The sequence below is a fragment of the Myotis brandtii genome, unplaced genomic scaffold (assembly GCF_000412655.1).
Source record: "Myotis brandtii unplaced genomic scaffold, ASM41265v1 scaffold449, whole genome shotgun sequence".
Lineage (NCBI taxonomy): Eukaryota > Metazoa > Chordata > Mammalia > Chiroptera > Vespertilionidae > Myotis > Myotis brandtii.
Genome location: NW_005367171.1, coordinates 344,870 through 369,675, shown reverse-complemented (window position 1 = coordinate 369,675; position 24,806 = coordinate 344,870).

The following is a 24,806-nucleotide window of genomic DNA, read 5'->3' as shown; positions in this document are numbered from 1 at the left end:
TTATGTGTTCACCACCCCAAGTCAAGTCTCTGTCCATCGCCATTTATCGCCCTTTACCCTCCTCCACCTTCCCTCTGCCCCCAACAATCACCACACTATTGTCCTGCCCATGAGTGTTCTCTGTTTATTTTTCCTCTTTTTTTTCGAATCCCTTCACACCTTTCAGCCCCACTTCCCAATAGCTGTCAGCCTGCTATCTATGAGTAGAAAAATAAGACACAAAATGCAACTTATTTTTATTTTAAAAATCACAAATCTTTTGAATATTTATGAATTCTTCAAAAAATTCACAAGGATGTGGAGAAAAGGTGGAATTCTCTGCTGTCTTCTCATTCTCACTAGAGAGAGGTAATCTCAGTTAGAAGCTTGTGTCGATTTCCAGAGTTGTAGTTGCTCTTTAAGGGGACTGGGAGAGAAGGCAGCAGGAAGTAGTGAAAAACACCAGGATAGCAAGGTTCCTCCCCAGGTCTGCCACTCTGTGGCTTTTGAAAAATCAATTAACTTCCTTGGGACTCTGATTCCTGATGTGTAAACTAAGTAGCTCCAGGAAAGGTGGGGTGGGATTTACCACCAGCCGGGTACTGGAAGACTGCAGGGGTAGTCTGGCAATTTTGTTTGTCTTAATGACTAGAAAAGCCTCCTGATTTGGTTTATTCCCTCCTCCCCCAGAATAGGAATGCTAAGCACTTCCAAAGCACAATGAAGAATTTCTGTAGTCTAAGTCCCAGTTGCAGCCGGCATCCCAGGAAAAAAAATGGAGCATTACTGAGCATGACTGAAGTCTTCCAAAGGAGAACAGTCATTGGTGACATGGACCAATACCAACACTTACTGGCTTATCACGTGAAATTCTTACCTAGAAACAAATCTTTTATACATACCATAAACATTTAAATTAAATTTGTTTTCTTTGTGTTCTAATTCAATAGAAAAGGTTAGTGTTTTTTTTAGTGACCTCTCAGCTTGCATTTTGCTTTTATTTATATTACTAGAGGCCCAGTGCACAAAATTCGCGCAATCAGGGAGTGTGGGGTCCCTCAGACTAGCCTGCGCCTTCTTGCAGTCTGGGAGCCCTTGGGGGATGTCTGATGCTGGCTGAGGCCTGCTCCTTGTGGCCTAGGCTGGCAGTCAGACATATTTAGCACTGTTGCAGAGGCAGGAGAGGCTTCCGCCACCGCCTCTGCACTCATCAGCCATTAGCCTGGCTCAGGGCTCGGGCTGAGCAGCGCTCTGCGCTGACCACTAGGGGGCAGCTCCTGCATTAAGTGTCAGTGTTCGTCATAGCAACCAGTTGTTCTGCTGCTTGGCCGATTTGCATATTAGCCTTTTATTATATAAGATTAAGATAGTCTTCTGTGGAACCACTTGTTTTGATTATGCTTTTCCTTCCTTTTTTCTTTTGGTATTATGTACATCTCAGTTTTGTTTTTGTTTTTCATAAAAGTATGCCTCTTTTATCACACATGTAAGTACCAAAGAAGACATAATAATAACTATCAAAGGCACACTACACCCTAGAAGCCTCAAAGCTGTCATTGCAACTAAGTAATTGTTTAATATTCAATTATTTTCTAACTTGCTCCACATGCTCCATGGAGGCTCAGTAGTCAAGCCCTTCTTCATTAATTTTATTTCAAGAAATTCAGGTTTATAAATTGACTTAATAACATGATGTTACTTAGGAGGTACAGAACAATACTTTATATTTGTATAATATAAATGGACACCTAGAGTTTATTTCTTCTAATGTTCTCACAAGAATCATCTTATGTGATCCTCACAACAAACTAGTATTTCCGTTTTGTATTGAAAGGAACAGTGCAGAGTTAACTTGACATCCAAGCATCTTCTTGTAACAACTCATTTTCTTCAAGGGTTTATAAAACACAAATGTGGACTTTATTTTCTGCAAATCCACTTAATCTGGCAAGGCTCTTTCACACAGCAGGGAACAGCATTTGTTATGTTTGAGGGAAAGCCAGCCAGTCTCCTTCCCGGTGCGGAGGTAAACAGCAGGCTGCCTGCTTGCCTTGCGACTGCTCCTGCTAATGAGAGAATGTGTAGTCTGTTTCATTTTGAAGGCCTTCTGGAAACTAGCAGTTGCCTTTTCTCCTCAGTGTTCTACGCAGCTCAGTTTTAGAAGCCTCTCCTTGAGTCCCCTTCCCTCTTCCATGGGGTAGACAGTGAGGAAATCCCTAAAATCCAGGGAATTTTAGGAAGCAGGAGCAAAAAAAAAAAACAAAAAACCATGGATGAGGGGTTAATTCATCTATGGAATGAGAACCATGAAGTTTTCTTTTTTATTCCAATTTAAATTAAAACAAAGAGCCATAAAAATCATTTTATTTTAGATTCTTAATATAAATAGATCTTACTGGTTTTTAAGTTGAAAACCTTAAAGATCAAGTGAAAAAAAAATCTTTCTCATCTACTTTAGCTTGGTCAAGAGTAAGATATTAAAGCTTGAGTTTTCACAGCCAAATTTCCTCCTGACTTCAGCTAAAGAATATTCTGACTTGCCAAGAGATTTCTGCACACTTTTATGTAAATAAAGATTGCAGCAGGTCAGAGGATAGAATAATGGCAATGGAGAAAAATATAAGATTAATATAAGCAAAGATCAAGAGAGAGTTTGGGAGAAAGAAGAGATATCTGGGGTAGCCCTTACTTTATGGGAGATATTTTATTTTTTAAAAGCATTTTTAAAAATATGTTTTTATTGATTTAAAGTGAGAGGAAAAGAGAGGGAGAGAGAGACAGAAACACCCATTGGCTGCCTCCTACATGCTCCCTACTGAGGATCCAGCCCACAACTCCAACATGTGCCCCGACTGGGAATGAAACAGTGACCTCTTGGTGCATGGGATGACATTCAATAAACTTGGCCACACAGGCTGGGCTGTGGGAGAGATTTTAAAATAAGACAATGATGAAAGTTCATAATTTAAAAGTTTTTCTAAGTGCTAAAAACCACCATCTCCCCATCTTCAGTAAGTTAGAGAGATTTTAATAAAAACTCAAGGTACTTTTAAGAGCTTCTTCATTGACAGGGTGTTGTTTGTTTGAAAGTGATGTTGCCACTAAGAGCACAAGAAAGCTAGTTTTTGCCCTAGCCACTTTGGCTCAATGGATAGAGCGTTGGCCTGCAGACTGAAGGATCTCAGGTTTAATTCTGGTCAAGGGCACATGCCCGGGTTGTGGGCTCAATCCCCAGTAGGGGACATGCAGGAGGCAGCCAATCAATGATTCTCTCTCTCCCTCTCCTTTCCTCTGTGAAGTCAATAAAAATATTTATTTTAAAAAGAAAGAAAGCTAGTTTTTAATGTATATTACATATGAAAGTTAAAATTTTCTTTGTGGAAGGGTCATCAGGGCATTCATTTATCACACATTCAAAAATGTCAACTGCCTACTGCCCGGAGTTGAAATTTTCCCACATGACTACTTTCAAGCAACACTAAGAAGAAAATAAAATGACAATGAGGTATAAATGTCAACTACAAACATGTCAATATTCATTTTTGTTTATTTTTACTTAGCTCTCTTTAAATATTTTTTACTTAATTTTCCTTATATGTACATATTTATTTCCTTTTATCCCCTGAAACTTTTATTGATACTGGTACACACTCATATAGTGAAAATATAAAATTTGAGAATAAAATGAATACCCTGTTTCTACAATGTGGGGACATAAAGGCCAACATGAAACATTCTCTGCCTTTAATAAGGAAGAATTAGACAAGTGCACTGGCATGCATCACTGAGATGAAGTAAGGCGATGCCTGTTCCATATATACCAATATAAGTCTGGACAGGGAAGAGGACCATTAGTAAAACACACACCCTCCTAAAGCCATGTTGCTACCTCCGTTGTTATTCACTGGGTCCTGAAAGGGTTTGGGAATATGAGACATATGTCTATTTCCTGCTTGCCTATGACTTTATTAAAGAGTCATCTTCAGGTAATTAGGGTTTTTCTAAAACATGAATTATTTATGTCTCCCTAAAGTCACATATGCCGACCAGAAGTCTCTAGAATCCCAGGAATCATGTGGTTTCCTCCTAAGAAAACTTCCTGGAACTTAGGAAAATTGGGTAGAAAATCTTAAAGTTCTTTCAGTATCATTTCCTGTCCTATTCTGGTGGATATTCTTTATTAAAAATTTTCACATCTCTTCCATCAGGCAGTTTGTTAAATTGTTGCTTTATATGCCAGTGCATGGCCCTCCTTGTGGAAAATGAAATTACATGTGAAAAGGTATTTGCAACAGTGATTTCTATAAATGGAACAAAGCCAAGTCTCTGTGTATTTTATATTCAGACTAGTTATGAAAAATTGGCATCACTTCTGTTTCTGCCTCCAAATCTGTGAACAAATATGATAACTAATTAGTGTGGAGCATTTCCTGGCTCAGTCATTCTTTCCAGCACTGCTTATGTGATCATTCATGATGATTTCAAGAGCCACATAAATAATTCTTCCAATTTCCTGGTTTCTCTGTTCCCTGACATCCACTCCTCCATTGTCCTTGTCCTTGACCCTATCTTGTCAACTACTCTCACAGTTATACTTTAGAGTTTGTCATTATCAAGAAATGCCCCTCTGTCTTAATTTACTTTAGCCCACTTTTGAGCTCCACTTGCCTAGTATCCCATCTCTGGCAATCCTACAACTACTGACCCTGTGAATTTTTCACTGGATCTGCTGTCTGTATTTCTTGTTAGGTTCTATATTATAATTATTTAGATAATAATTATTACTTGACATATATATTGTTAATTTTCACCCAAGGATATTTTTCCATTGATTTTTTAGAGAGTGGAAAGGAGGCAAAGAAGGAGTGAGAGAGAGAGAGAGAGAGAGAGAGAGAGACTGATGTGAGAGAGAGACATATCAATACATCAATTGGTTGCCTCATGCACACATCCCTACCAGGCCAGGGATCAAACTTGCAACCCAGGTACATGCCTTTGACCAGGAATTGCACCTGCAACCCTTTGATGTTTGGGCAGATGCTCTATCTGCTGAGCCACACTGGTCAGGGTACTTGACACATATTTTCAATTCCTCCCTTAAATCCCCTTTTCACCTACTCAGCATCTGGATCCACATAATTAAATATGCTGCAAAAAAATACAAAAACATCCTTCATCCCTAACCTTAAGTGGGCCCTTAATGATGAGAACAATTATATTACCAGTACACTCCCCTAACCCATTCACTTTCTGACCCTTTCCAAACTACAAAGATTTCCCACATCTTCATTCTTAGATGACACTTGTGGGTCCTTTTCAACTGAAAAAATAAAAGCAATGAAAGAATACTTCTACAACTTATCACCACTGGCCACCTGCCTGTATTTGCTCCTTAAAAAAATAAACTGATGAACAAAAATAGATCCAGAGACATAGAAGATTATGGAACAGACTGACAAATTTTCGAGGGAAGGTGGGGTTGGGGGTTGGGGAGAGATTAACCTGGGAACTTATATGCTTATCTGCATAGCCCATGAAAACAGACAATAGTGTGGTGAAGGTCTGGGAGGGTCAGGTGCAGGGTGGAGAGGGTCAAAGGAAAAAAAAAGGAGGGCATCTGTAATATTTCAAAAATAAAGATAAATTTTTAAAAAGAGTAATTTAAAACATCCATCACCTATTACTGAATGTTAATATAAAGTTTGAGAGAAAAAATTATTGAATTTATTGGGGTGACATTGGCTACTATAATTTATTATATAGGTTTCAGGTATACGATGCTATGCTACATCATCTGTATATAGTATTGTGAGTTCACCACACAAAGTCAAGTCTCCTTCCATCACCATTTACCTCTCCTTTACCCTCTTTTACTTCCCCCAGCCCCTTTTTCTTGAAAAATCACCATACTGTTGTCTGTGTCTATGTTGTTGTTGTTTTTCTTAATCCCTTTACCTTTTTTACCCAGCTCCCCAACCTCCCTCTCCTCTGATAGCTGTCAATCTGTTCTATGTATCTATGAATGTTTCTATTCTGTTTGCTACTTTATTTTGTCCACTAGATTCCACATATAAGTGAAATCACATGGTACCTATTGTCTTTCTCTGTCTGGCTTATTTCATTTAGCATAATGCTCTCCAGATACATCCATGCTGTTGCAAAGGATAAGATTTTCTTCTTTTTATGGCTAAGTAGTATTCCATCGTATAAATGTACCACTGCTTCTTTTTTTTTTTTTATCCACTCTCCTACTAATGGGCACTTGGACTGTTTCCAAATCTTGTCTACTGTATGAAATGTAACACTGCAAAGAACCTAGAGGTGCATATATTCTTTCAAATTAGTGTTTCAGGTTTCTTTGGATATATTCCCATAACTGGAATTGCTGGGTCATAAGGCAGTTCCATTTTAATTTTTTGAGGTAACTTCACACTGCTTTGCCCAGTGGCTGCACCAATCTACATTCCCTCCAACAGTGCACTAGGGTTCCCTTTTTTCCACATCCTGGCCAACACTTGTTGTTTGTTGATTTTTTAATGAAAGCTATTCTGACAGGTGTGAGGTGATATTTCATTGTAGTTTTGATTATAAAATTGTAGCTTTAATTTGTATTTCTCTGATGATTAGTGATATTGAGTATCTTTTTATGTCTACTGGCCATTTGTATGTGCTCTTTGGAGAAGTGTCTATTAAGATAATTTGCCCATTTTTTAATTGGATTGTTTGTTTTTTTGTTGTTGAGTGGTTAGTATGGAGGCTCTATTTTGTTCTCAAGACAAAACTGTCAGCTTATTGCACACTCAGGAGCATTTTGCCACTATTTGATCCCTCTCTCACTTTAGTATCTTCATTTACCTTTCTTTGCCAAAATATTCCATTTTAATTACAAAATGTTATAGTCTTTCACATCTTAAAATTTTATTTTGTTTTCACATCTTCTCTCACCTACCACCCCTTTGTTTAGTTTCCCTTTATTACATTGCTCCTCAAAACAGTTTTCTATTTACAATTTTTAATTATTTTATTCTTCTTTGAATCCATTCACTCACACCATTACCATGACTCCATCAAATTTTTAAAAAATTTTAGCTAGTGGTTTTTTACATTATTAAACCCAATGGTCCATTATTAGTGCTCAATTTTCATGACCAATTAGCAGCTTTTCACATGACTGATTACCCCCTCCTCTTTAAGATAATTTCCTAACTCTCTAAGAGTGTTTTATTTTATTTAAAATCTTGGCTCTTCTTTCTCAGTCTGTTTTGTTGGTTCTTGCTTATTGCAAACTATAAATATTGGAGTATCTCAAAACTCAGATATTTTCTTTATTTTTTTCTACATTTAATCATAAGGATATTTTATCATGACTTTAAAATTACCCATCCTCTTAAATTTAACTGTAGCTTGGACCTCGCTCTCAAAACAAGTCTGGATTTTACTCACTTAACACTCCCATTTACATGTCTAATAGGCACTTTAAATATACCATGTCCAACATTTTAACTATTAAACTCTACTTCTCAAAAAATTAAATTAAATACAAAAACTACATCTGGCACAGTTTTCCACATATCTGTAAATGGCAGCTTCATTTTTCCAATAACTCAAATCAAGAAGCTTAGAGTCATTCATGACTCCTTCTTTTCTATCACATCTCACATCCCATATTTTTTATCTGCTCCTTCAAAAATATAGACAAAATCCCAGGACTGCTCACTATCTTTGTTGATTTGTTGATGATAGCCATTCTGACAGGCGTGAGATGAAATCTCACTGTGGTTTTAATTTGCATCTCTCTGATGATTAGTGACTTTGGACTCTGACATATTATATGATGTATTATATTTATTCATTTGTTTATTAACTCCTTCACCCATGTTAGACTGGAACTGCAAAAAGGCAGAGATGTTTGTCTGTTTTGTTCACTAATACACTCTCAGCTACTGAAATATATAGTGAATATATGTATGTAGCATATGTGTGCCACTTAGTAAACATATCTTATATACTAGTAATAAAATCCTAATATGCAAATAGACTGAACAGCAGAATGACTGGTGGAACAACTGGTTGCTATGACACACACTGACTACCAGGGGGCAGATGCTCAATGCAGGAGCTGCCCCCTAGTTGTCAGTGCGCTCCCACAGGGGGAGTTCTGCTCAGCCAGAAGCCGAGCTTGAGGCCGGCTAGCACAGTGGCAGTGTTGGGAGCTTCTCCCGCTTCCACTGCAGGTAGGTGGTAAGGAGTGAGGGGTTCAAGACTGCGAGAGCCCCAGACTGTGAGAGGGATGTCTGACTGCCAGGGATCAGGCCTTAGTTGGCAGACAGACATCCCCCGAGGGGTCCTGGACTGCTAGAGGGCACAGGCCAGGCTGAGGGACCCCCCCCACCAGTGCATGAATTTCGTACACCAGGCCTCTAGTAGTATATATTCAATGATAAATTATTAAATTCACTTTCTTTTAAAAGTGAGATATAATATATATTTGTGATCAAACAATTTGAAATTGATATAAGGTTATAATAATTATAGAAATAGGCTTAACCTGGAATTGTATATGACTAAGTTATTATTTCAGATTTAATTGGATGTATCTTTGATCTTCACCATGTAAATCCTGATCTCAGATTTTAAGTAAAATGATAATTTAAAGGTGTCACATTTATAGGAAGAGGATTTCAGCACTTTGTCCAATTTATCTTGTTTATAATATAAGTAAAATTCTGTCATTTTTTTGTTTGATTATTCTTTTCTGGCCTTGCCTTCTTAGAAAATAATAACTATAATAAGGCTGATTGTCACAGAAGAAAATCAAGAGTGTATCTCCTGTATAAGTTCCAAGATTGTATCTCTTGTATAAGTCAATAAAATAGGGTTTTATTTTGGACTTGTTCCTACAAGGCAAGAAACATGTGGATTCTGGGATGAAGGTACTGACTATGCAATCAAACTCTCACTGTCTACAGGATGTCCCCCCAAAATGTATACACACTTTAACAGCTGATAGCTCAATTTTAAAAACAAACTGTATTTTATTAAACACTGCCTTTATAATTACTCAGTGTGTGTATACATTTTTGGACACCCTATATGTAACCCACTCCCTCCCACATCTGTGTGGTTTCAAAGAAAGGAACCCTATCTCTCTTTCTGAGTACCAGGACATGTGCGTCACTAAGAGGCTGATTAATCATTGAAACTTCCAACAAACAATAAATGCCCGATGCAACAATTATTAGCAGCCACTAAAAAATAAAATAATAAAAAATTTAAAATCAAATTTCTTAATTCAACCAACAGAAATAAAGCTTGAATGCTTTTAATTATGAATTAGATGTAGCTTAAAACTAGTGGGAATTTGGTTAATATATTTAATCATTTTTTGTCCCATGGTTGCTTAAAATTCAACTCTAAGATCACAGCTCAGTAATAAATTCTAGAAGGAAGTAAAGTATATGTTCTTTTTCTCTAAATATTTTATAAAAACAAAAACAATGACAACAACAAATATTATTTATTATTTAACTAGAGGCCTGGTGCTCCCAGCCTCACAGCCCTGCAGCCCCACCTGGCACTGGCACCCCACTGTGGCCTGGCACCACCCCCTCACCTGCTCCACCATCTCACCTGTGGGACAATCAGTCAGGGCCGGGCCCCCTGCTGCCACTGCTGGTTGCTGTCTGCGGGGCAATCGGTGGGGCAATTGGGTTCCCACTCACACCCACCTTGGCCTGGCACTGCCTGCTCACCTGCTCCATCATCCTTTCATGGTCTCGCTCTCGTCGGGGCCCATTGGGGCCGGCAGCGCCTCCATTGCCGCCCGCTGCCAGCACTGCATCTCCAGCACCCACCATGTTCCACATCGCCCCCTGGTGATCAGCACATGTTATAGCAAGCAGTCAAACTCCCGGTCGAACTCCTGGTTGAATAATTTGCATATTAGGCTTTTATTATATAGGATGAACTGAAACTGTGCACCAAGAACAGTGTTAGTTTTTTGTTTTGTTTTTTTAATATTTTTATTTAGTTATTGCTATAATGCTAATTTTCACTAGACTACTATAAAAAAGTCTTTGGAGAAAAATCTAGATTTTTGCTGAGACATGATTTAGTAGAAGACAGTTTTAAAAATGATTTGGATTTTAGGTAGGGAGGAGTAATCAAGGCATAAGGAATAGTATTTCAAAGGCCTAGTGGTCAGAGAGAATACAGCAAATAATCAGATTATTTCATCTGAAACTAATGCATATAGTTTTCTAGGGCTCAGGTGTAGGATGCAGGGGTAAGAACATGCTGAAATGAGAGTAGAAAAATGATCAGCAGTGAACTACAACTTAGTCAAGCGTTAGGTCATTAAAGACTTCGAATTTTACTAGAATGTAAAAAATAATTACTGTTGTTATTCATTTTTTTCTACCCTCTTTTTGTTCCCTTCCCATTCTCTTCTTTGCTTCCACTCTCCTTTCTTTCTCTTGATGTCTTTTCTCCCCTTATATTTCATTTAAGCAAAAGATGTATCATTAATTCATTCTAGAAATCTTTATTGAACACCTAGTACATATTAGACACTCTGATAGACTCTAAGAAAATTTACTCTGCAAGACAGACCTGAATCCATCCCTCCTGAAACTTAGAGTCCGGTGAACAAGCTTGCCATGTTCAGGGAACTTAAGTAAACTGAATGTCACTTAAAGTTAAGGAAATGTCATGAGATGAGATCAGAGAAGACAGCAAAAACACATCACAAGGGTGTTGTGAATTAGATACAAAATTTTAGTCTTTATGCTAAAAGCAATGGGAAAGCATTAAGTTTGGAGATGATATGATTTGTGTTTATAAAAGATCAAAACTTGTCCTAGGAGATGTATCCTCAAACATATTGCTGTGAGAGATGTCTGAGATCTTGCTGCCTATGGTTTCTTCCAAGATTTTTATGGTTTCACAACTAACATTTAAGTCTTTTATCCTTTTTGAGTTTATTCTTGTGTATGGTGTCAGTTGGTGGTCTAGTTTCTTTTCTTTATTCTTCTTCTTTTTTTTTTTTTGCATATATCTGTCCAATTTTCCCAACACCATTTATTGAAAAATTGTCTTTACTCCATGGTATACTCTTGCCTCCTTTGTCAAATGTTAATTGAGTGTAATGGCTTAGGTTAGTTTCTGGGTTCTCTGTTCTGTTCTGTTCTGTTCCATTGATCTATATGTCTATTCTTGTGCCAGTACCAGGCTGTTTTGATGACAGTGGCTCTACAGTATAACTAGGATAGGGAAACTAAGGAGAAAATAAGCAAATGGGGCTACATCAAAACTAAAAGCTTCTGCACAGCAAAAGAAGCCATTAACAAAATGAAAAGGGGGCCCACTGCATGTGAGAACATATTTGCTAATGATACATCTGGTAAGGGGATAATTTCCAAAATATATAAGAAACTCATACAACTTAACAAAAGGGAGACAATCCAATTTTAAAATGGATTAGTACCTAAATAGACACTTCTCTAAAATGGACATACAGATGGCCAAGAAACATATGAAAAAAATGCTTAAAGTCACTGATCATCAGAGATGTAAATAAAAAAAACAATATGGTATCAACTCATACCTGTCAGAATGGCTACCATTGAAAAATGAACAAATGACAAGTGTTGGAGAGGATGTGGAGAAAAGGAAACTCTAGTACACTGCTGGTGGGGATGCAGACTGACGCAGCCACTGTGGAAAACAATGTGGTGTTTCCTCAAAAAAATTTTTTTTAATGGAACTGCCATTTTGACCCAGTGATTCCACTTCTAGGCATATATCCTAAGAAACCCAGAACACCAATAAGAAAGACAATATGTACCCCTATGTTCATAACAACTATTTACAATAGCTAAGATCTGGAAACAGCCCAAGTGCCCATCCTATAAAATAAAGAGTTGATATGCAAATTGACCCTCACGCCCTCACAAGATGACTGCCTATGACCAAGCCAGCAGGGGGGTTAGTGAGGGACGACCAAACAACTGAACAAGCAGGATGCATGGGGTGACCAGACGGGGGGGGCAGTTAGGAGGGTAGTTAGGGCTGACCAGGCTCGCGGGGGGGGAGTTAAGGGTGATCAGGCCAGCACGCAGAAGCAGTGAGGGGTGATCAGGCTGGCATGGGGGCAGTTAGGGGCAACCAGACAGGCAGGTGAGAGATTAGGATCCAGCGGTTCAGGATTGTGAGAGGGATGTCCGACTGCTGGTTTAGGCCTGATACATTTATACCATGGAATACAATCAGATGTAAAAACAAAGGATATCTTACCCTTTGAGATAACATGGAGGGACCTGGAGAGTATTGTGCTAAGTGAAATAAGCCAGTCAGAGAAAGATAAGTATCACATGATCTCACTCATACATGGAATCGAATGAACAAAATAAACTGATGAACAAAATAGATCCAGAGACACAGAAGCATGAAACTGACACAGAGGGAAGGCGGAGGTAGGAGAATAGGGAGAAATTAACTGGGGAATTTATATGCATATTGCACAAACAATAGTGTGGTGAAGGCCTGGGAGAGGTGTTGAGGGGTTCAATGGGAAAAAAGGAGGCACATCTGTAATACTTTCAACCATAAAGATAAATTAAAAAATAAAGATAAAACTTGCTTGTATGGAGAATCAATTAGTAGAGAGGAGGAATGGGGAAGGAGACATCAATAAGAATGCTATTCCTATAGTCCTTATAAAAAAGATGGTAACTTGGAATAAGAAGGTGGTGATGGTAGTAGGAGAGGATAGTAGTACAGGTGGAGTTAGAGGTTGATTAAGAGATGAAGACAAGTTTTCTGTTTGAAAGAAATTTAAGAGGTAAACACATTAAAAACTGTGGTTTAACTGTGCCCATAAAAATTAAATAAACAAGTACTTCCTCCTTCTGCTTTCTTTCCTCCTACTAATCCTCTTTAATGTAGTTTCCATCCCTCTGTGTAACTAAAGACATTTTTAATATTAACTCAAATAACCTCAATAACATTGAAACTACTGGACATTCTTTAATCTTGAGTGCTTATTATCATTAAATTGCCTCTTTCCTGAGCACTCTGTTCTGTTGACTTCCATGACAATAGAATCTCCCTTTACTTCTGTGGCTACTTTTTCCCTGTCCTTTTTCCTAGTTTGGCTCACAGACTTTAAATGTTGAAGTGGCCTGATCTTTAAGTGTTGTAGCTAGTCATGACAATTTTCTATTCTCATTCTATCTCCATCCATATTATCTAATTTATGTCCCTTAAATTTATGCCTTCATTCATACAACTTTTCTAAATTCTAGAATCAAATCTAATCTAACAGAATATGTCAGATCTTCATTTGAATTCTTCACTAACATCTCAAACTCAACATTCCCAGACAGAGAAAAGTAGAAAAAAACAAAGTTGGGAGCAATGGGTATATGGATTGAGGGTGTCAGTGGTTTTGATATACTAAAGAAAAAAGGCTTTGGAAATAAAATCAAGAAATTGGGAAGTCAGAAGATTGGTTACATTTTTAAGAAAAACACTAATGCTATCTAGAAAAATGGCAAACATCATCAACAAAATAATGGCAAATAAAATTCAATAGCATATTTAAAGGAATATACATCATGACAAAATCAGATTTATTCCTGAGCTGTAAGGATAATTGGATATATAACAATTAATCAATATAATACATCGCAATAACAAAACAAAGAGAAAAACAACAAATGATCATATCATTTGATACAGAAAAAGCATTTGACAAAATTCAACAGCTTTTCATGATAAAGACAAAATATTAATAGAATAAAACTACTCCAACATAGTAAAACTATATATGAAAATCCACAGAGAACATCATAGTGAAATAACAAAATATTTTCTCCTAAGATCAGGAGCAAGGCAAGGATGCTTGCTTTCCTCACTTCTATTAAACATTAGAGGCCCGGTGCATAAAATTTGTGCACTGGGGGAGGGGCCTCCCCTCAGCCTGGCCTGAGCTCTCTCACAGTCCGGGAGTCCCACAATTGATCACCCCAAAGAGGTAGGCCCCACCCACCGGCCAGGGCTCTGCAATGGATCGCTCCCACAGAGGGAGGCCCTGCCCACCCACCACAGTCTGGAGGTCTGTGGCGTGGGGCTCCCTCTTTGGGGTGATCCCCTGATTGATTGATTGCCTCACCAGCTGGTGGCCTGGGCCTCCCTCTGTAGGGAGATCATGGGGCAATGGCTCGGCCCCCAACCAATCGAATCGCATCTGCCATGGCTGGCCTGGTGCTAGTGTGTGTCATAGCATGTTCATCCGGAAAGTCGTCTGGATGGTTGTTCTGCTGTTCAGTCATTCAGTTGATTTGCATATTACGTTTTTATTATTATACTAGTAGATCGCAATGTCCTAACCAGAGCAATTAGGCAAGAAAAAGAAATAAAAGGTATCCAAGTTAGGAAAGTAAGAAATAAAATTTTCTCTATTCACAGATAATATGATCTTATATGTGGAAAATCCTACAGACTACATACTACATATATATACACACACACACACACACACACACTGAGTTAATAATACTTCGAAAATTAGTAGGATACAAAGTCAACATGCAAAAATTAGCTGCATTTCTATTAACTAACAATAAACAATCTAAAAAATAAATTAATAAAGTAAATCCATTTACTATAGCATCAAAACATAACATACTTAGTAATTAATTTAACCAAGTAAACAACTTGTACAATGAACACTATATAACATTACTGAAAAAATTTAAAGACATAAATAAATGAAAAGACAACCCATGTTCATAGATAAGAAAATTCAGTATTGTTAAGATGTCATTACAATTAGCAGATATTTGGTTCTGTCTAAAATGTCCATGGAGACATCTGGTCCACACCAAAAGTCCTTCCTTAATATTTGGTCCTGCCCAAAGCATCCGTAGAAACATTTGGTCCATAGTTAATATCAATCCCACTCTTCAAGATTCAAACCTTGACCCATCTATCTAACTCCATGTGCCATTACCAGCTAGAGATACTAAGGCAGGAGGGTTTTACTGGCAGTACAGTCACAACCCAATTATTGGGCCAACATAACATGAGAGTATTTTTTACGTATAATCCTGGAAACCCAAAGTATGAATAAACATATGGGTTGTTTGAACCCAGGGACATTTTCTAAGCATGAATGTTTTTTACAGGACCAAATAACAACATGCAAAAATTAACTCAAAATGGATCACATATCTAAATGTAAGAGCCAAAACAATAAAACTTTTAGTAGGTAACATAGGGCAAAACTTTATAACATTGGATTTGGAAATTTCTTTGATATAACACCAAAGGCAAGGCAACAAAAGCAAAAATATACAAGTTAAACTGCATAAATGTTAAAACTTTTGTACATCAAAAAATGCAAGCCATAGATTGAAAGGCAACCTAGGGAAAGAGAGAAAACATTTGAAATCACATTTAAGATAAGAGATTAATATCCAGAATATATAGAAAATTCCTCAAATTCAATGACAACAGCAAGCAGCCTGGTTTGAAAATGGACAAGACTTGAATGGACATTTCTTCAAAGAAGATACATGAGTGGCCAATACTAATAAGTACACAAAAGAGTGCTCAACCCACCCCAGCTCGGTGGCTCAATTGCTTCCAGCATCATCCCATGCACCAAAGGGCTGCAGGTTCAATAACCAGTCAGGGCACATGCCTGGGTTGTGGGTTCGATCCTTGGTTGGGATCCATGTAGAAGGCAAACTATCAATGTTTTTTTTTTCTCTCTCCCTTCCTCTCTCTCTCTGAGATAGAACAAAAAATACTCAAAACCACTACATTAGGGAAATGCAAATCAAAACCACAATAATGATATATATAATAGCCCCAAACTAAAAACAATATTTATGTTCATTAACAATTTCATGGATAAATAGAACCGTGAATATATAATAACTAACTATATGTAATATAAATCTGAAATACAAGCATGTGCTGCTTAACAATGAAAATAGTTCTGAGAAATGTATCATCAGGTGATTTCATTATGTCTGATCATAGAGTATCGCAGAGATCATTTTATTACATAATGATTTATAAAATTGTAAAAATCATTGCTAATCTATTACTCTCAGAAGTATGGAAGTGAAGGAAACTGGAGGTCAGCTAGAGATATCTTTAACTTGTTTATAATCCTCTTGGTTTCCTTTGTCTTAATGAACAGGTATTTACATAATTGAAAAGCTAAGAATATCTATTTATTTAAAAAAATGCTTCCTTCATGGATCAAATATATGGCACTTTTCATTCTTTTCTGTGTAACCCCATTCTTTCGGCCTCACCCATTTAGAGCTCTCAATTCCAAGTTGTTTCTTGTCTACTTTCATCACCTTCCCTTGAAATTGATTTAGCTATGCCAACTTTTCTTTTATTATAAGGGTTATTTACATCCTACAAGTATTTACAGTGTGTTGAGCTGACTCTGCCGCCAAGTTTAAAAGGCGATTCTGGTAAATCCCCTCCATTTACAGCACTTTTATCTATTCATTTGCTATAGTTCATTGCTCCGCTTTGTTTACCTAAAGATTTCATCTAGGTTCTTTATGCTTTGCCAGCACCTAAAGGCACACTTTTCTCTTGACGCATTCCAGTTTCCATAGTACGATTTGATGGCTTGGTTCTCTAAGAGACACTCCTTTATTGAATTGCAAAGACGCTAGATTTAACCCAAGATAAATGTTGAATACAGTGGGGGTCCTGGAAAGCCTAAACTCTCTGTGAAAGAGTGGCCCTGCCTCTAAGTTAACAGCAGCTTATTTGAACTTCCAAATGCGCATTCCGCTTCAGTGTACTCTGTCACCATAAGATTTCTGTACCCTGGGCTCACCTTGACAACCTAAGTCCTATTCTTACTGGATCAGTGCTTTCCTCTGGGAATTTACGTAAAACACGGATTCTAAGATCACTCATTTTTCTCTTTCTGAAAGCATTATTCTCATTTTAAATTCCAGGCTTTCAAATCACAATGGTCCCAAAAGTCCTCATGGTCAAGCACAGATTCTTTTTATGGCTCTTCAGATACTACAGTAGTTTAAACTAGTAAAATTACATCAATCCAACCAGTTTTTCAAACAAATCTGCCTCTTCCACTCCCTCAACACTCAAGGGCTCAAAGAGTCCTATAGACAATGTCTAGAGTGTGGCTCAGTTGGTTGGAGTGTTGTCCAGTACACCAAAAGGTCACAGGTTCAATTCCAGATCAGGACACATATCCAGGTTGTGGGTTCAGTCCCCATTTGAGGTGGGTAGGGGAGGCAACCGAAAGATGTTTCTTTCTTACATAGATGTTTCTCTCTCAAATTGATGCTTCCCTCTCTCTTCCTCTCTCTAAAGTCAATTAAAAATATATTTTTTAAAAATGTCTAGGCCCTCTCCTCCTGCCCCTTCTCAATGACCACAGCTTGCTTTGGTTATTTTCATGTCTATCCTGATTAATACAGCAGCCTTCTCTCTTAGCTTTTGCCTCTAGTCTCTCTCACCATATAATTCTTCTATCACACTCCTGCCAATGTTATTGTTTTTCCAAATACAAGAACCAAAGCTCCTCAATTACATCCTTAAAAAAAAACTTTGATGTTTCCCAATTCCTACAAGGAAAAGGCTAAAGGCCTTAAGAAGTTACGAAATTCTCTCCCAATTCGTTTCTGCCTGTCTTTCTGATCTTGACACCAATATTCTGCCAGCTTTGCTCTCTCCCAAAGATGACAGGCTTCGTCATGCCTTCTTGCATGTGGATATGCTGTTTCCTTTGTGGGATGCCTTTCCGACCCTGTTCTGCTTGGTGGGTTCTAAGTCATCCTTCAGAGTCTACTCAAGTGTCACAAGCTCTGAAGCTTTCCTCGCTCCTTTAGGCAAATAGCTGTTCTTCATTTTTGTCTCCGCAGTGCTGTTTAGAGTTCTATTTTTCCATGAATCAAAGTGTATTTATTTGTTTGTTTGTTAATCCTCACCTGATTGATTTTTAGAGAGAGTAGAGGGAAGGGGGAGAGACAGAAAGAGAGAAACATTGATGTGAAAGAGACACATCGATTGGTTGCCTCCTGCACATGCCCCAACAGGGGCTGGGGATCAAGTCTGCAACTGAGACACGTGCCCTTGACTGGAACTGAACCCATGACCCTCCAGTCTGTGGGCTGACACTCACACCACTGAGCCAAACCAGCTAGAGCTCAGATTGTATTTTAATCATTGAACTACTTAACTGACTCCTTCCTTAAGTCATGAGTTCCTCAAGGTTAGAGATGATGACCTTACACCCACAAGGTTGGGGTCAGTTCCGGACATGAAGGAGCCAGTATGTACTGTAGGAGTGACAGAATAAGCCGAGTACTTACTCTGGAATCGAGAGTCTTAACATTTCATAAGGCTTCTTGCTAAAACTTGACTAAGAAAGATCAGGAAATGAATCACAGTGATGTCTCTGTTATTTTATTTTAAGACCATCTTCCCATAAACCTCTGTTGAGATTCAGTGGGAATGGCATCAGTTTCCCTCATCAATTGTGGCCTAAATATATTGCCAAAATATTTTACTATTAAGACCTGAAAATTTGGTTTCCAGGCTGCAAAATGTTTCAAACCCTTGCCTCCTTTCACTATTATTAAAGGTTTCATTTTGTTTCCTACATTTGGTTTCCAGGCTGCAAAATGTTTCAAACCCTTGCTTCCTTTCACTATTATTAAAGGTTTCATAATTTTATTTTAACCCAGGAATTCTTAGAGAAACTTCTTGTATTAGTGAATTTGTGTTTAAAGTGTAAATTCTGCTGCTCAATTTATTATTTTTTCTTCTTCATTATAACTATAATTTATCTATTATAATTATATATAAAGCTTGGTAAAGAGGCACTTTTATAGGTAGTATGGTAGAGTATATCAACACATGCAGAAAGTATGATTTAAATCACAGCTCACATGTATACATTTTAGGTAAGATATCTGATACTTAGAAAACCTAAATCACTTATTTGAGTGAACAACTGTCTTGGTTTGCCCAAGATAAAGAGGGTTCCTTGGATGCAGGCCTTTCCATTTTAAAACCAGCTCACACAATGAGTGGCAGATAAAAAGTTCAAAATCAGTCCTTCATATGCTCCCAAATTTAATATTCACTCCACGTGCTGCCTCATTGATATTTTATCCATGATATGTGTAGTATTTCTATACTATAAGTCTTATTGTGTCAATAATTAAGGTTTTCAAAAGCAGTAGAGAAATGAGGAGATTCTAGTGAGGTATTTTAACTAAATTTTAAATTAAGTATCAGTAGCAGAGTCTGATTTCAGCTACAGATGTTTATTTCTAATTACATGCCCAAATCACTAGCTAATAGATTTATTTTGCATACTGTCACATTATAAATCATCAAATTATTTATGGGATAGCTGTTGAGATTTTCAAATTAGACTATCATGCTACTTAAACTGTGAAAATAAGTAGTTCTTAATTTTTGTGAATGTTCATAAGCTTATAAAGTCCTTCAATGTGCTTCCAATTCTCCCCTTAAAACCACGGCCCTCCAACATCAATATTAGAAAAATTTACAATATATGAAGAAGAGGAGAAGTAACAGTTGCATTGATTTGAAGAAAAAGGAAGAAGCTAGTGGGTGGATTATGGGGAAGAGTGTCAAGACCAAATGGACGACGAGACAGTAAATATTTAAAGAGGCATGTACAACTGAATAGTTCTAGTAATCTTCTCCAAAAGATATGTAAGTTTAATATATTTTGTCTTGTGACATTTTGCCACCAACCTCTATGTATTTCTAAATAAATGTTGTGCTCTTTTTAATATAATTTCTAAAGCTTCAATTTTTATTATGTTCTCTCAAAGTATGCTGATAGAATATTATAGATACTATATTTCCAAATGTGTCTTTGACAATAATCTGGAAATTGCAAGTATTAATATTAGAAAATGTTGAGTGACAAGGAAAAAAATAACATTTATAGCATTGTATATTTATTTAACAAGAAAAGGCATGGCAATGACACACATTTTAAACCAAGGGTTAAGGATTTTGAGTACATGTTTTCATTCTACTGTGATTAGCTGGATAACCTAAGAAAATAATGTTTCTCATTTCAGTTTTATATTATTAAAATGAAAAATAAAATAATGGTCTTACCTTGTTCATAGGCATAGAAAGAAATTCATCTGTGTGACCACAATGCATTCTGGGAAGGAGAGTGATTGGTAGATTTGAATAATGAGAAAGAGTATAGTAACTGCAATAACTATGCATGTACTCTGAGATAAGCTAGGAGGCTTTGATACAATATAATTTGGGCACAAATCACAAAATTATTGATACTGTTCAGGTGATTCTTATATACCTTCAAGTTTATGAATATTATAGCACACCAGTACTTTTTACACTTCCATTGTGAATGTTTATTGCCTAGAGATTTATTAATATTCAGATTATAATTCAGAAGATCTGTGAGTCAGCCTGAACATTTGCATTTCTAACAAGCTCTAAGAAGTTGTTAATAGTTGTGGCCAAGGTACCACACTTGAGTAGCAAAGTAGAAGGCCAGTAGGTTTCCATAGTGATTGGAGAGATTATGAAGATACGTGGCACAGTGACATAGTACATCATTCTGATGTACTAGACATTACAATAAGAGACTGATTTGAAATTTAGATAGAGGGATATGAATTTGAGGTAGTTATATGATGGCAAAGAATAACCAAGAACAGATTGGAAGAAAACTCAAGTAATCAGTGATTGAGAAAAGTGTGAGTATATAGAATACAGAGTCAACTTGCTTAAACATTGCAAAATAACTAGGTAGAGCATGCAGTGCACAAAATGTGTGTAGAGAAGAACAAAATTGATCAAATATCTCAATAATGAATCAAAATGAATGAAGACAGATCCCATTGGGTCAGCTTCAAGGACTCAGACGAAAGAACTTTAAAATTGAGTGGTAACATCTGCACAGTGTAGGGAAAACCCCAAAGCCATTAAAGATGAAGAGGCTTGAGGAGAAAAAGAAAATTAAAATGTTTTTTAGGAGATGGCAAGACAAAAAGGCAAAAGAAAACAGAGTCATTATGGATGTTACATGTCATCTCTTTGGGGAATGTAACCCTTGCTGAGAGAGTGGACAGAGGAGGGAAGTCCATCTAAATTCAAGGATAGGGAAAGAAGAAAGGGGAGAAGTTATATAGAGAAGCAATTAGGGAGACAGTCTACAGAAAATGAGATGGTGCCTACTGTGTTTTGAACTAAACTGACCAAAATGCAGGCATTGAAAAAGAATAGATCCTGAATCGAGAGAGAAATGTAGGAAGAGAATAGAAAAATTAAAAGGGAAAAAAAGTCACATTCATATGGCGTCTTCACCCATTCAAATCACAAAGTTGACTTTTTTATGATTCACTATTAAGAAGGAAAAAAGATGACATCAATTCCAGTTATTTATTTATTTATTTATTTATTTATTTATTTTCTCTCTTTTTTTTATTGCTTAAAGTATTACAAAGAGTATTACATATGTCTCCTTTTTTTCCCCACCCTTGACAATCCCCCAGCCTCCCCTACCCCCCAGTGTCTTATGTCCATTGGTTATTCCAGTTTTGACAAAATCCAAGTAACTGTATTAAAGACTAATGGAAAGGGATTACATAACAAGAATAAAACAAATATTTTTAAAAACTGGAAAGAACAACATAAGTAAAGAACAGGGAAAAATGAAGTGTCAGGGCAAATAGTAAAGACCAATGACCAACTGGTTGGAAAACATGATACAGAGAACAGAGTGAGGGCAAAGAGTCTGCAAATGTAAAAATAAGAACTTGATTCATTTGGAGGAAGCTGGGAAGTTTCCACTCATCTATGACACAGACACTGGAGTATATGTGAGCCTTGTCCTGATGAGCAGCAATAGCTTTTCCTCTTTTTTGGCTCTTCTCCCATCTTCTCACCCTTACTCACTTCTTTCAAAAGATACTTTCTTGACTGTTAAAGAAAACAAGAGCTAGATAGTAATTTCTTTTTTTCAGGAACTATTGCAATAGAGGAAAAGAGACCTCATCATAGAACTCAGCTCAACTCCAAGCACAGCAAGGACAAGTGAGGATTTACAGCCAAGGAGCAGGTTGAGAAGATTGATAGATAGAAAATTACTAAGAGTAGACATTAAGGGTAGGTGGGATTCTTGATAAACAGATTTAGAAGGTTCTGGCTAAAAGCAGGAAGGATATTCAGATATCACCTGGGAAGGTGGGGGTGGGAGGATGAGGAATTTGATCAAATGTAAGGAGTGATCAGGTGTTGAGGGTTGGGGATCCTTGCCAAACTGACCTAGCAGGATTTTTGCTAAAACTGGGCCATGCAGGCCTGAGGACAGGACCTAAGGACGAGGCCTAGGGGAGAAAATGAGCCTATCTGAGTCCACTGCAGTTTTGTCAAGGAGAGAGTCTTTGTCAGGCAGAGACTCGACTTTACTTATACCCTGCCTTGGCTCTCCTGGTCTTCCCAGTGTTTGGCCTCACAATTGCCTTAAGACCTTTGCTCTTTTCAACACTGCCAACAAAATACTCAGGCCTTTCTCATTTCCTGTTTTCCTTCAGGTCCTGGGAGATATCTGACTGAGCATCTGATAAGTCAATTGAGTTATGAAAGTAATGTTTAATAGTAGCTGCTATCTCATTCCTTCCAGATACGTTGATAAGACTAAGTGATGTTTACATAGGGATACAGAACCCAAGGGTATTCATTTTGAGGGTATTTTCAACTACATAAACTCCCTGGAAAGAAAATCAAGCTTATATGATAGACAGAGCACTATAATTTTTAAACATCTAATTGGACTTGGTACATATCCAATTCTGCTATTACTTAATGTTCTCAATTTTATTTCAGTGTTTATCTGAGGAAGGGAGGGAAAATTATCCAAAATCAAATAGCCACATAAATCATTATTGACTATGATGTATATCCTTCAAGAAACACTTGAGAAGTGCAGAAAAGTAAAGTAGTGGTACTACTACTATCATGTTAATGGCAAAAGGAAAGATAATCAAGGATTAAAAATATAATAATTTTAGAAGAAAATGTACACAGAAATAGCTGAACTCTTTTATAACAGTTATCATAGGAGATACCATACAATAGCATATTTATTGCTCAAGACTTTTGAAACACTTCCCAGAAATTTTTATCAGAATCATTTCATAAGTCATATGAAAAGAAATCATTCCCATGAAATTTTGATTATTGACTACATATTTGTACATTTTTGTCACAGCATCTAGATTTTCATTTTTAAAAACAAAAAAAATGAAAATACTATTTTGAACATTACCTTTATTCATAATAGATCCACACTGGAAACAAGTCAAAGGTCTTTGAGAGAAAATAAATCAATTTTGGTATAGTTATGCAATAAAATATTATACAGCAATAAAAGAATAAGTAACAACTGATACATTTGCTTACATGAATAAATCTCACAGACATAATGTTGCTGAATGAAATAAACCAGGCATAGAGTTAATGCTGTATGGTCACATTGATATGAAGTTCAAGAACAAGCAAAATAAACTGTTGTTGATAGAAAAAAAGAAAAAAGAAAAAATGAATGACACGTATGTAATATCTTGATCAATAAAGGAAAACACACACACACACAAAAGAATGCTATCTGAGTGAATATAAATGAAGGGACCAACTTGATGTATTTGATTGCAAATCTGAGTAATAGTGGACATAGTTTTCAATTTGAATTGCTCTAAGAGCCAAATTTCCTAATTTTTTACTGGTATTGTTTTTTATTGGCTGTAGTTTCTACAATGAAAGAAAGAAAATAAAGCTTGATTCATAATTTCTTTGGAATAAGCAGGATAATATATTCCCTTTGTGATTTCTTTGGGCATGAAAAAGAAGTAGTTCTGGAAAAGATTAACTTGGAACAATAATTAATGTAATCACAGTTGTCAAAGAAGCAAGTTCTCTAGTAAACTAAATTTCTGGCAATTTTAAAGTCATTTTTCAAAATGAAAATTGAATGTGTTTTTCTCTCAGCATGAACAAAATGGAATCCCTATGTAGGCATATCAATCTGATGTCTGTTTTAATAGAATCTGGGTATCATGGTGTCTGTCAATTGTTATGTTAAGTATCAACACAATATTTTTGTGTTCTTTCCTTCCAGTGTGAATTCAACCCACTTCATATTAAATTATTTTCTTTTATAAGGGAAGTGTTGATAATAGGCACATGTGTAAATGATTCCATATTTCTGGTATGGATTTTTTAAATTACAGATTCCTGGGCTGCTTAGAAACTATGAGTAATGAGATCAAATTGAGAGATATCAATACAAATTTTATTTCTTCAATAAATTTTCTTGAACATTTATACTAAATGACCTTCTTCCTTGCATTTTACACTTAAGAGCTCTTTAGTAATTGTTTTGAGTCAAGCCAAAGAGAAATTATCACTAGGTTCTGAACAAAACTACTGTCTTTGTGTGCTGCACCAGCACGGCCAAGGGTGACCCTGAGTGGGGGCGGTGAAGGATTTAGAAAATACAGACAAGAGAACTTAAGCTGGGTCTCTGTGGGACGCTGTCCTGTCTGATGGAGAGCCTCTCTGATGGAGAGCTAATGACAGCGCCACGGACTACAAGCCGTGTCTTTATTTTATAGCCAGATTCCACGAGGCAAAGTAAGGGCACGGTCAAGATGTTTACAACATTCTCATGGGTTTCGATCCTACTCAATTACATGCCCCTGAACTCTCTCAAGTCAATATTACTCAGGCAC